This window comes from Mixophyes fleayi, chromosome 12 (assembly GCF_038048845.1).
Source record: "Mixophyes fleayi isolate aMixFle1 chromosome 12, aMixFle1.hap1, whole genome shotgun sequence".
In the NCBI taxonomy this organism is placed as follows: Eukaryota; Metazoa; Chordata; class Amphibia; order Anura; family Limnodynastidae; genus Mixophyes; species Mixophyes fleayi.
The window spans coordinates 35,801,690-35,815,277 of record NC_134413.1 but is presented as its reverse complement, the minus strand read 5'-3'; the positions used below and the strand labels follow the sequence as shown (position 1 = coordinate 35,815,277).

Here is a 13,588-nt window from a genome sequence, read left to right as displayed (position 1 = left end):
TTACACTGGATAGTAACATTTTTTGTTTACAATTAAGTACATTAATGTACTGTATATTGCCATGTTTCCTTCATGTCAATTTTGTATTATTTGCTGATATATTGGTGAATAAATTACAATCTTGCTCTCCAGTTTATAAGGTTTATTCTCCAAAATGAAGAGTGGGCAAGACATTCTGCACCATTAAATTGGTTCATTGGGCACTCTTTAGATGTATTCTTGGGGGAAGCAAGCCTTCGCATAGAGTTGTTTGTTTTCTACAATTAACACTTCATGGAGCTGTGGCCTTTGCTGGCGATTTGTATATATATATATATATATATATATATATATATATATATATATATATATATATATATATATATATATATATATTTTTATCACCCAGCCATTGGTCACCATGTCAAACATTTTGAAACCCATCAAGTAATATGCTACCCTCCAACTTTAACATACTCTTGGATCTCATATATATATATATTGACTCTCTAATTTCAGCGTTACTGTCTACTACTTAGGAACTTGTTTGAGGGCCATGAACATTAAATTTGTATAATAAAGTTAGTGCAAGCTATTCAACACTAAAAACGGGGACAACACCCTCCAGTAAACAGTTTGTGGGACAGGATGGACCGCCTATGCCACCCTGTCTGTTGTGCTGGGGAACGGCTGGGCTTGCCTTGCCACCATCCCCTTTTAGTTATCCCAAATGCGCCCCTCCTGTTGCAGCATGCGTAGCCTGCTGTCACCACTAGGCTCCTTCGCCGGCGCCTGTAACCGGTTCCTTCTGGGTAACTTTCGCTGCTAGTATAACCCTTCTATGGGCACCTGGGCCGGTACCCCTGACCTCTTGCCTTGAGATCAGGGTTGCTGTTGATGGTTTCCCCAGGCCTATCACACTGGCCAGAGCTGCAAGGTAGAGGGCAGAGCATTGGCACTGGATGCAGGGTGCCAACCTCAGAACTGCTGGATAATGGCTTAGATTTGGTCTAATCTGCAGGTCACAGGAATTACAGCAGGGTAAGTAGTCGTCAAAGCAGGTTCTTGAAGCAGTGATGTTTTATTAGCTCAAGTAGCTCTTATAAGGAAATTTAAATCCACTAGTTTAAGGTACTAAGGATCTCCAGAAGTACAGATGGTATGATACTACATGGTCAAGCAGAGCTCCTTTATATACAGCTTCTGACACAACTGTTATCAGGGGTTATACTGCCCCCTGACCCTAGATGGCTCCGCAAAGACTGAAATATTATATCAGATCTCAGGATGTAAAATCTTCCAGACTAGGAGTTGATGCGATTTAAGCTTTAACAAAAATGACATCAGTCTCTTGATTTCCTGCATCCTGTCTTAGAGACATAGGAAACCTAACAGCCTGAAGGTACACGGGGGTAATTAAACCTAAGGGATGTTTTGGACACTAAGATGAAAAGGTCTAATTAACATGAAATTATCTGCCTTCAGACAGCCACAGAAAACATTCTCTCCCCTATGGCTAAAGTACATTCTCAATGCACAAATATAACATTGTATCGGAAATCAGTTATATAAATTTGCGCACCACGCTAATGATTTAAATATATTTATACAATAAGTTATTTATAAGTGATCCAGCCACAGTATTGTATGATGCTCAGAGCAGTATCAAGGGTAAATGTCTGTAAGCTGACTGTAATTGTGTTTTAGTCTTAAACCAAGGGTCTGATAAGCCAGATAGTCTGGGAATTGTACTGGTCTCAGTAATAGCAATTAGGGAGAATAATGTATCTGAGTTCAGCACATACAGAGTTAATGTTATAGGTGCAGAGATGATACGCATAGTCAGGAACGATCTAGAGGTCTGATACACAGTATAACATCAAGAACAAGTTAATAATGTTAGACACGGTGACTGACACACAATAATCTAGCAACCTGGCGCTTAGTGCGCTGGGTTAATATAGTGTCTGAGGCTGCTTGATGTCAATGATAATGCCAGCACCGGGGATATAAATGGATTTCACCGCATCTATGACACTATTGTTTCTATAGCTGTGCACTATCTCTGAATAGGTTATTGTCAGAACCTTCCCTCGTACTCTCTTTTCTAGGAAACCCAGGCTTTCCACCAGGGGAGCATTCTGCTCATCTCACCAATTCATTTTTAAATGCACTGCATTTTGTCACTCGGGAACCTATAACTTTTGATATCTGCATTTAACACTACACTAAGGAACAAACCCATTGATTCTTGGTCATTTTTCAAATACATAGTTTTTTCACCCAGTTGGAAAAAAACATGACATTCTGCTCCCACTGACACTTTTGAAGCAGGTATATATGGGGAAAGGGCTGTATTTTACAGTTATACTTAGAGTTGGCACCTTGGCTTTGGCTAACTAACCAGTGTTTAATTCACAGTAAAATCAAGAAAACTACATATTACTCTCATGATGGTGTCGAACGTCAGTTAAATTTAGAGCTCTGACAGGTTCTGGGAATCCTGCAAACCAGAGGCACTATCCTCCATATCCATGTTGGTTAAGTATCCGTGCATTAATTAAACATGACAGGGGTTCACAACCCCCAGGCTCTGTTTAAGTTTTACAAGATGTCCTTGTTATATCTTTTGAACTTCGTTTTATCCCAGTTCACTGGATTTCCACTGTCACTCCTTCAGTCAAGAAAAATGACCCTCAGATAATACCATTCTCTCCATTTTGCGGGACTTTTGTTCTGTTTTTATATTTTTTTCTGCTTTTATTAATAACTTTTCAACTGAGAACTGCTTATAATATCTTATGAACGAGGCGTAGTAGATTCTACCAATGGATCTCGAAGCTTAATAAATGTATATGTGCAACCCCATGAAGCATGTAAGTTTATAGAAAACTAGTGAATCATTAAACGATTGCTCCCAATGAGATATGATGGGTCATATTTGGTTTTCTATCTAGTTAGCATAATGGTTTTCTGAGCATAAAAGTGTAATCTTAACAAGTTTCTTGCCCCCGGGGAGGGAAGCCATCAGGCAGACAACCCGAGGGGAACCCTATTTTAAACCTAATGAAATGCCTTACTTTACTTAAGTAAAGAAGGACTCTTCATTAGGTTCTGCAAGTTCTGTATGGCATTAATGGGTTCATTGTAAATCACATTAATAGTAAAACAGCATCAGTCAGCAACTTTGTAATTTTATATTTTCCTAGTGTAAGTATGTTTAATATGCCACCATTCAACGCTACAACTAGATATTGTCAAGCTTTTATAGCAAGTGCCCACCACATCCCTATTTTAATAACCATTTGTTCAATCCCAAAACAATCACTGTACTTGCTTGTTGCATATTTACTTACACAGTTGAGGGAATTTGTTAGAATTGTGTACACATTTCGCATTTTTCCCTCATAAGCTGCCAAGCCTGATTGCTGTGTGAAGATAATGGATATGTAGTCAAAGTGATGAGCACCTAAATGTGGCCAAACACATGCGGTTGGTGTCAGCAAATTTTGAGCAAACTATATGAAAATTGTAGTGTACCTACCGCTGCTTTTTTATGGTTAAACTTGGATGCCACCTGCAGGTACAGGATATTCAGGTTTGCTGCCTGCCCTGACTTTTGCTTCTCACATTTACTCTGGTTTACCTTTTGCACTGACTTCATCTTGTAACAGTTATTCATGCATGCTGTTATTGTGGACTTCAGTTTGTTACAGTAATTCTGACACTTGTAACGACTTCAGATTGTTGCAGTTCTGCCTGCCTACTACTCACACACACTTATATTAGGTTATACCTTGGTTTTCTTGGCATGTATGTTTTGCAGTTGTCTAGTCTATAGTTTAGTAATTATCACTATTTAGATTTCTATATGTCCTTGTATGCACCAGCCTATAGATATAATCCTAGAGCACATCTAGCTTTATGGAAAATCATGATCAATTCTATAGGTTTATTTAAAAGCTGGTGGTGTATGTTTCAGTTATAGGACCTGATTCATTAAGGAAAGTAAAGCAAGAAAATGAGTAACTTTGAACCTAGGCAAAACCATGTTGCAATGCAAGGGGTGCAAATGAGTTTATTATTTTGCACATAAGTAAAATACTGGTTGTGTTTTCAAGTAGGACACAAATACTTGATAGCTTTATTTTTACACTGACGTTAAAAGTTGATCTAGGACATGCCCTACCCCAAATATAAATCTGTCTTCACATTTTAAATGTACCTCCCCCTCCAATACAACATGGTTTTGCCAAAGTCCAAAGTTACTCTTTTTTTTTGCTTTACTTTCCTTAATGAATCAGGGCCATAGTGTGACGAGCAAGAGGCTGCTTTTGCTTTTGCAGGGTGACGTCGGACATTTCATTTCCCCCCGCATTAATACTAACTATGCCAGAATATGAGCACTGGTGTTTGGATCACTTTTGAGGTACACGTTATTTTTTAAATGTATTTATTTTTATTTTCTGAACTAAGTTGTGATCATCAAGTTAAAGATGATAATTGATGTCTCAAATATGCGGCAGCCACAAAATATGCTCAAAACATTTTTTGATGTGCCTTAAACGTATCTTCATGTATACGCATTGTACTCGCTCACACATAACTTAAGATACCTGCAACGGAGAATAACACATAAATGCTCTAGTTTTACATGGCGTATTTTACATGTATGTTTTGGAGGCAATTGCTTCCAATGAGGCTCATAGTTGCTAAAAATGTATTACACAGGCCAAAGGACATGATTACATATTCAAAATTACGATATTGAGTGTGACTGTTTTCCACTCCTCTTTCTTTGATTCAAACCAGATTATAAGCAGCTGCTCATGAATATCAAAGCTGTTTGTAGGCCTTCCTTCCAGTAGTTCAGGAATGAGTGGAAGCAGATATCGGTTTCTTATGGTGATCTGGTTTAAAGCTTTGTAATAAATGCATTGTCGAGGGGACCATGTTTTTGGCTCTCCAAAAAATTAAGCATGGGTGGGTGTAGAGCAGGGGTAGGCAACCTGCGCCTCTCCAGGTGTTGTGAAACTACAAATTCCAGCATGTCTTGCTACCTATCTGCTGGTTATCTACTGGCAAAGCATGCTGGGACTTTGACAACACCTGGAAAACCACAGGTTGCTACCCCTGATGTAGAGAAATGACAAGTGAGTGCAGATGTTCAACACCTTTTTTCTTGCTAAATATGTCATGGAAATCATATATGCTTGCGGCAGGGTATTAAGAGAGAGAGTGCTTGAAGCTGAGTTGGCTGCTTTTGGTATTGAAGCTTACAGAGCTGCAATGTACATAATAATGTCCTCTACCCCCAGTCCACCATTGTGGTTATGAAGAGATAATCACATTACCCTAGAACCACCTTAATACATGAAAAATATTATCAAAATCCTCATCAATATAGTTAGCAGAATCTCCAGATCCAACCAATGCAGGCGCAGCCAATACCTGTTTGATTCACCCTTGCAAGTCAAGGTGTCTGATAAATTTTGGCTTGAACATTACACTGAGTAAGCTCCTTTGGTAAATAACCAGATGATCTTAACATTGTCTGGGAAGAGTTCTCCCCATTTTCAAAAGTGCAAATAGGTTGAATTTGAAGCAGAAACCTATGACAACTGGTTTTATTCCAGATGAAATTAAAGTTATACTACTTATTACTGGCAGCCTTGAGCATGAAGGTGTATTATTTTTGGCTTGAACTTTTGGTTTGCGAAAGCCCTCATGTTGAGGACAATTAATCATTACAGAAGTAACTGTGACAGTGTTACTTTCAGAAAAGTTTTGGTAGAGCATGCAGTGTTAAACGCATTAGCATCTGTTAAATAGGCTTGTGAAATCTATGTTTCACAGGCTTTTGTGCCAATGTCTGGCCCCCTGTATGACCTGATACTAAATACAGACCTCTATTCATGACATACAGTATATTAGGCATGGAAGGAAGCCAACTCTGTGTGTATGAGCTGTATTAAGATGGTTCAGATAATGGCTGCTTGCACACTGTTTTCTGGTTGCAGATTGGGTTGAAAGGGTTTATGTTCCATCAAACGGAGTGTGGGTGTCTATAGCAGATACAAAATCAGCATGTACAGTATTAGCAGCACATTGACTTGAGTCAGCTTTAACTCTACCCTCCATCATCACACTGACAAGTATACATGTGGCTGATACAGCACTGCTCTGTCAGGTTCTAATTTTACATTTGGAGGCAGGGTAAAGTACATGTTGAAGGTCGCAAAGTAATGATACCATGTAAGACATTTAAAAAATTCCAAAGTGCGTAACAGCTTTAAAACATGCATTTTGGGATTCTAAGTGTTACAGTCAACAATTCTGAAAGAAAAAACACAGGATTTTGAATGGGAGAGACTACATTTGTCTTTTGACAAAATATATTATTACATGGCATTGCATAAAATACATGTAATAAACAGATGCCCTCTGATCTACCTTATAAGTACATATCTACAGGATATATTAATATGCTGCACATAATAATCTACAGATCATGGCAGCATGGTGTCTGCCTAGACAAGCTTTGTAGACAATAATAAGATGAGATTGTGTGTCTTGATATTGATCTAGGCAGTAAATGGTTATTGAGAACTTTGATGACTTCCTAGGTGATTACCTTTGACCTTGAAACATTAGACTTCTGTAATAGAGATTACAGATATTATGATGCAGTTGTTTAGTGTAAAGACTGGAGTAGGCGTATGAGATACACATGGGTGATAAAGACAATATATTACATTTTCAATAGATGTTTCTGTTCTAAGGAACATCTAAGAGAATGCAGAAATAGGAGGCTCACATTATTGTATGACATACTGAAATAGATGGAGTGGATAAGTAAAATTTCCATGTGATATATGTTAGAATAAAACAATATGTGCTAAAATACATTAGAGCACAAAAGGCACAGTGAACATTTGGGATACTTTTAAAGAAGAACACAAGTAAAAATTAGAATTAAAAGAACTGCCAGGTAACTTGTAGAGTTTACTAATTTCACTTACCATTATTTTTGGACACTATCGGTGAACTCTACAATTTCCGCCTCAGACTGTTTTACCTAAGTATTGCTTTATGTATCTGTGGCAGTCTGTCTGTCATTCCAGCTTTAAGATAACAGAGCGTTTGTCTGTTTATCTTCATAGGACTAGTTGTCTATCTTGTATTGGATGCAGATTCCAATCTGACAATTCTTGCTAGTGGCCTTGTTCTTGTAGTAGAAACATTTGGCATCAGTGATGGTTAATCAACATAAGGGGCAGATTAAATTCTGCATGATTTGCCATGAAGTCTCTACGGAACGGTCCGCGAAGACAAAATGCTGCATTGTGTGGACTGAAATTTTTTCTTATTCTGCTCGTTGAGGCACATTGCAGAAAATTGAATCTGCCTGTTAGACAGGGTACACACTACAGAATTTTCCAACTAATGTGTTCTCTACAATGATTTTACTAGCAATTGAAAAAAATAAAGTCCTGATCAGCATGCCTATGTTTTAAAAGAATTATCCTCACATCTGTGCTCTTCAACTATTATAACCATTGCTGAAAAGATCATGACTTTGTAAACTCTATGAAGATCCTGATCATGAGTGCATACACACTGCACTATTGGAAGGATGTCATTCCATAGCTAAACAAGATTTATAGTTCTGCTGAACAATCAAAATAAACTATGGGCGGTGCTTTGGAACAGTCTGTTGTTCATTGTCTAAGGCTAAGTACACACTGGAGGTTTTTCAGCCAACTATCGGGCCAAATACCCGATAAACAACCGTATATCCAAATATCGCATTAGTGTGTATACTTATGCGAACAATGAGAGTCATTCCAAAGTACTGATCATCGTTTCATTTGATTGCTCGTTCTGTTTAGAAATCTTGTTTCAACCGCCTCCCGACCCTGCAATGTATATGATTTCATGACCAAATGCTCGACCAACAGCAGATAGTTCCTCAAACAGCGACTCCTTTCTGGGCTTGTGTATGTAAATTTAAGGTATCTCTACCACTCCCATATTGTGCGTTGTCAGAACGTCAGGCAATTGGTAATAATGTGCTTTTAATGGAGAATCAATAGTAAACCTGTTTTACACGCTCCATATGACATTTATGTATTGCTGTATGCAAGTGTATTTCTTTCCTGAAGTGACATATAACATTATTTTTGATTGCTTATTATAATTTTATGTTTGTGTATAGATTTTATTTATATATTCTAGAGGTTTTTTTATAACTGTCCTACCTGCATAGAACTGTATTAAAGGATATAGATGTGTATTGCATATGTCTGCTTGCATAATTTAACACCTGCACCCATTTGGTGTGCCTCCCTTAGACCATACATGTGTATTAAAGAAGTTAATTTGTTTTGCCTTTATTTTAAGTAGAGATGCTCAGGCTTGGTTTTCCCACCCCAACATTACCGATTTGGGTACCGAGCCGAGTTGGCTCAGTACTTTCGCACGCCCTTGGAACTGAAAACAAGCCAAAAGTCATTGTTGCGTCATTGGTTCTCACAAGTTTTAGATTCTATAAGTACCGCCCTCCACAGAGATCCTGTGCCATTTCACAGAGAGACACAGAAGGGGTAGCAGGGTTATTGCCAGTCTCCAGTGCAGTTGGGCAGCATCATTAATGAAAGAGAAAGAGGAGGGGTGGCATGGTTTTTAAAATCTCCAGTGACATTGCGCTGTGCCATAGCTCACACAGAAACAGGAGAAGTGGCAGTGTTCTTGCCAGTCTACAGTGTATGTGCCATTGCTCATTGTCAGTGCTGAAACAGAAATAATAGGGGTGGCAGTCTTCTTAAAAGTCTCCTGTCACATTGTTTTGTGACATAGTTCATACAGAAACAGGAGGGGTGGCAGTGTTCTTGTCACTTTCCAGTCACATTGCTCTGTGCCATCAATATGGATTCACATCAGTCCACAAAAGACCAGGAGCACCAAGCAGCTGCTGGCACCAGTCATGATGATACTAATCCCTCTATATCATCTGCTAAAACCTATGTTCAAGTGCATTGTGGTTTTAAGTCAGGGAAACAAAAATGTAAATAAAATTAAAAAAGCTTGTACCTGTTTAAAGAATAAAAAACCTCTCTAATGTTGAAAGTTTACTGTGGAAAAATATAAAATTGTAAAATTGCCAACATGTCATTTTACCCAAAATATTTATTAACAAGCATACCAGCATTAGCTATGTCCCTTCTCTCAGCTACATCCCAATACCTGCAATCTACACTGTCATCATCCTCACCCTCATCAGTGTGTACATTATCCTCAGACAATACTAATTCATTCCCGCTGGAATCCACCATTACAGAAGTCTCTGTACTTTGATGAAATTGCCGGTAATTGCCTTCTTTTGGAATTTGTAGTTAATTTTATGACAGAGCTGTCACGATTTTTGGGCAATTCTTGTAGACCAGACCAAATGTCAAAATGTTGTGCTGACTCTGCATCACTACTGGGTGTCTTGGGAAAGCTAAGATTTTTCCTAGCAGCATTTGTGAAAGAAACTGAGGGAGGAGACGTTGTTGTGTCATGTACCACTTAAGCTGTCAGCTTGTTGAACAGGAGCTCATTGCATCTCTTGAGATTTGGGTCAGTTGGAAATAAAGAGAAGACATAGCTCTTAAACCTAGGATCATGCACAGTTGCCAAAATTTAGTGATCTAATTTCAAGATGTTGATAACTCTCGAATCCTGGCGACGCGAATAAAGTACTTAATCTACAAGTCCTACATAGTTAGCGGAATTGCTTTGTTTCATATCCTCTTTCAATTTGTCTAGCTGCTTTTCCAAAAGTCTAATTAGGGGAATCACTTGGCTCAAGCTAACAGTGTCTGAACTAACTTCACAGATGACTACTTTGAGTGGTTTCAGCACCTTGCACAACACGGAAAGTATACTCCACTGCGCTGGACAAAAGTATATTCCCCCTCAAATTCTATTCTTCTTGCAGCTACTGCAATCTCCTACATGCTGTTGCAGAATGCCGAAAATTACCCAAAATATTTTGGGACATAGCAATTTCTGCATGTCACTGTCATTTTTTAATAGGCTCTGTACCACCAAGCTGATTATGTGAGCAAAACAGGGAATGTCATGGAATTCTCCCCACTGTAATGCTCTAACACAATGTTGGTGGCGTTTTCAGAAATCACATATCGTCTGGAGAGTACAAACTGGACAAGCCATGTTGCAGTAACATCCCTTAGTATTTCAAACAGGTTGTCAGCGGTATGCGTCTTAGTGAAGCAGGTGATGCACAGAGCAGCCTGCTTCTGAAAGATCTGGAGTTGTTTGTCTAGTTGTTGGTCTAGTAAAATGGTATTGAGATGGGAAGCTAGGCCTTCCCTGCCTTAAGTACTAATTTGGGCCAATCATGTACCAGAGGCACAGGAAGCTGTAATTTGCCACAGTAGGCTAATGATTAATCATTTCATTTTGCGCACACGCCCGGCTGTCCCCCATCTGCCAGGACGTGGCGCTAACAGAAGGAGCGTCCTGGCCGTTGCCCCGGTGACAGCTGGGAAGGAACTCTCGTCCCGGTTGTCATGGTGACGGCCAGGACGTGAGCAAAAGGTATTCACAAGCCGCCGCTGCTCGTGACAGGTGATTTAACTTTTTGGTATTTTCTCTTTTGACAATCGTAGTCATACTGGCCCATCCCCAATGTAAAATAGTGAAATTTTGCACTATGAACAGCTGTGAATCCCTTAAATGTTTTTATTGTATTGCACAATTTTTATATACTCTGTATGCTTTCTATTGTAATCAAATAATATTGTTTTACAAATACACATTATTTCTTTTACCAACCTTCATATATTGTCCATGCAGAACTTGTACTATACTGTCTCAGGTATGATCAAACCCAGAGCTTGAGATGAAATTGCTGTGCTGTATTTGAGATCTGCCAGTGTCCTTACTGTGGGCAAAAATCTCAGGGTAGCAACCAGTCTCTGCTCTGCAGATATCGGTTTCATTAAATGGGTGTCATCCTTCTGGATAAGGGGGTGACTAGTTGGAGCAGTTCCTAGATTGTGGGTTCATTCATCCTCCGGAAATCCCTGAAGTTATCAAGGTTGTAATGTGTGCGCATGAATTGACGAATGATCGGACCTTCAGTCGTATTTACAATCATTGTAGATAACACATTGGTTGAAAAATTCTTCAGTGTGTACCTAGACTAAGTGCAATATCGGACTGAACTGTTGTTTATAAGGTGTTTGGCATGATAATTTGCTGAAAACACTGTAGTGTGTACCCAGCCTTAGACTGATCGATCATGTTACCAAATAATTCTCTAATTCTCTAAGAGGTTGAAAGCCATTGATTATTCTTCTGTGTCACCAGGAAATTTCTGGCTAAATGATCACAGTAAGGTGACAGAAAACAAGCACCTGAAGCGTGTCTGCTTCATTCATCATATTTTAACACCTTGTTTGTCTACACACAGTGATTTGCTTGCATCCATTGTATCTAATTTTCTTAATTATCCTAGGCTATATTCATGTCACCAACGACCGTGAAACACACTTTAAAGCAGGCCTGTCCAACCTGTGGCCCTCCAGATGTTGTGAAACTACAAGTCCCAACATGCCCTTCCAGCTATCAACAGGTAGTCTACTGGCAAAGCATGCTGGGGCTTGTAGTTTCACAACATCTGGAGGGCCGCAGGTTGGACAGGCCTGCTTTAAAGCATCAATTTATGGGCTGCCCCTACAGTAGATAATGATTAATAATATGCCAGATTGACAGTAGGTACTTAATTTTGCAGCTCTATTCCATGGAGCATGGTTTGTATGTAGGTAATACTTGATATAGGTTGGGGAGGGAGTGGTGATTATTAATCATATTTGCTTACTCACGAATTATGGGTAGTTCTCCTGGACTGCCGATAGAACTAGCTATATTCCCGCGTCCTGTATGGTACAGGGGCCTTGATTACGCGATTCCTGCAAATGATGACCTCCCCTGCTGCGCAACGCCATGAATTTCAGCATTGTACAATAGGGTCAGGACCATGATGAACAGAATTGAGTCTCGACAATATGCTTGCCACTTGGACCTCTCCTTTGGGATCCCCAGTGGGGAATGGAAGAAATTATATTAACACATTCAGTATGAGTATTACCTTTGTAGCTGGGCTGACTTAGTAGTTATTTTCTCTGTATGTATTTTGTATGGGGTACTTCTATAAATATTACAAACAAATGTAGCAGAAACTTTTTAAAATTACTGTAATTTAAACTCACAGCTGCATGATATATTACTCAATGCCTGATTTACTCTAATCTGCAAATATGAATGCAATCATTTTATGGAATACCAGTACATGTAAATTTTCACTGAATGTGAGAATTGTTTGCATTTCCATAATTCAATTCACAAGATTGACCCATTTTTATTAATTTCTTGTACTCTGACCCTATGTAATATAATGTGTTTTCTTTTTTTTTTGATGATGTCTTTTAAAAGCATTTAAATATCTTCATGGCAATTATTTATTAGAAAGTAAGAATGTTTTTGTTTGTTTTATTATTTTTTTTTATTATCAGTTATTTTTTCTTTAGGCCAGTAACACAGTGACATTACATTTGCATACAAAACACAAGTACAAAGCACATGCAAAGACACATATTATACTCATGGCTGATATGTGCTGATTTGTTTGCATAGGTGTTTGATTGGTTGCAGGCAAAAGCAACCCAAAATTTTTCCCATTCATTTAAATAGCTCAGGCTTTTCAATTGTGTTTTTTACATTTAGAAACCCCATTGAAATGAATGGAATGTTAAAATCCATGGGCGGTAGTAAATAAAAAAGTACAATATAAGCCGCATGCCTGCCCTTACCAAACTCCTTAACCGGCTGTAGTTCAGACCACTTCGTCTGGTTCCCAGTTAAGCAGAGGAATCAATGCAGAGCTAGAGCTGCAGCATGACCGCCCCCTCCCAAAGACAACCAGTTATGCTCTGAGATGTGATGGGGCATTTCCCAGCATCATTAGGTTGTGGGTAGCTGGATACTGAGAAATATTGGGCAGCAGGTGTGGCAACTGCCACCTTAGTGGTGACAGTATGATATGAACCACAAAACCCCTAGGCATTCTACAAATATAGTATAACAAGTCAATTAAACACAGACCCATAATTAAAAACATGTTTTAATTAAATAGAACACTCCATCATACCCTTGTTCACTTCTTTATTATGTGTAAGAAGAGTCTTTTGTCTTGTCCCACCATTATCCAGAGAGAATTCTTGCAGTTGATGACATTCTTATATCTTTTAATCCAAATGGAAATGTCCTTAACTTGTACACCAAGGGATAATCCAAAACATGTGAAATTAAATGTCCTGAATTTGTTATTCACAGGGAAGTCCAAACATAACTAATTTTAATAAATGGAATAATTGTAATGCAAATAGAAATGTCATTAATTTGTAGGGGAAAACCGAGAAATCAAAGTCTGATATCTCACTTTTAATCCAAAGAAAAATAATTGTAATCCAGAATGAAATCCAAAACAGATTTTCTTTTAATCCAAAGAGAAAAATCTGTAATCAAATAGGAAATCAAA

At 38.5% G+C, this 13,588-nt stretch overlaps 1 protein-coding gene across 1 annotated transcript in view; it reads left to right on the top strand.

Moving 5' to 3' along the window:
• The window catches only part of RYR3 (ryanodine receptor 3), a 467,844-nt gene that overhangs the window by 121,562 nt on the left and 332,694 nt on the right, over positions 1–13,588 (top strand). The gene's annotated exons all lie outside the window — the stretch shown is intronic.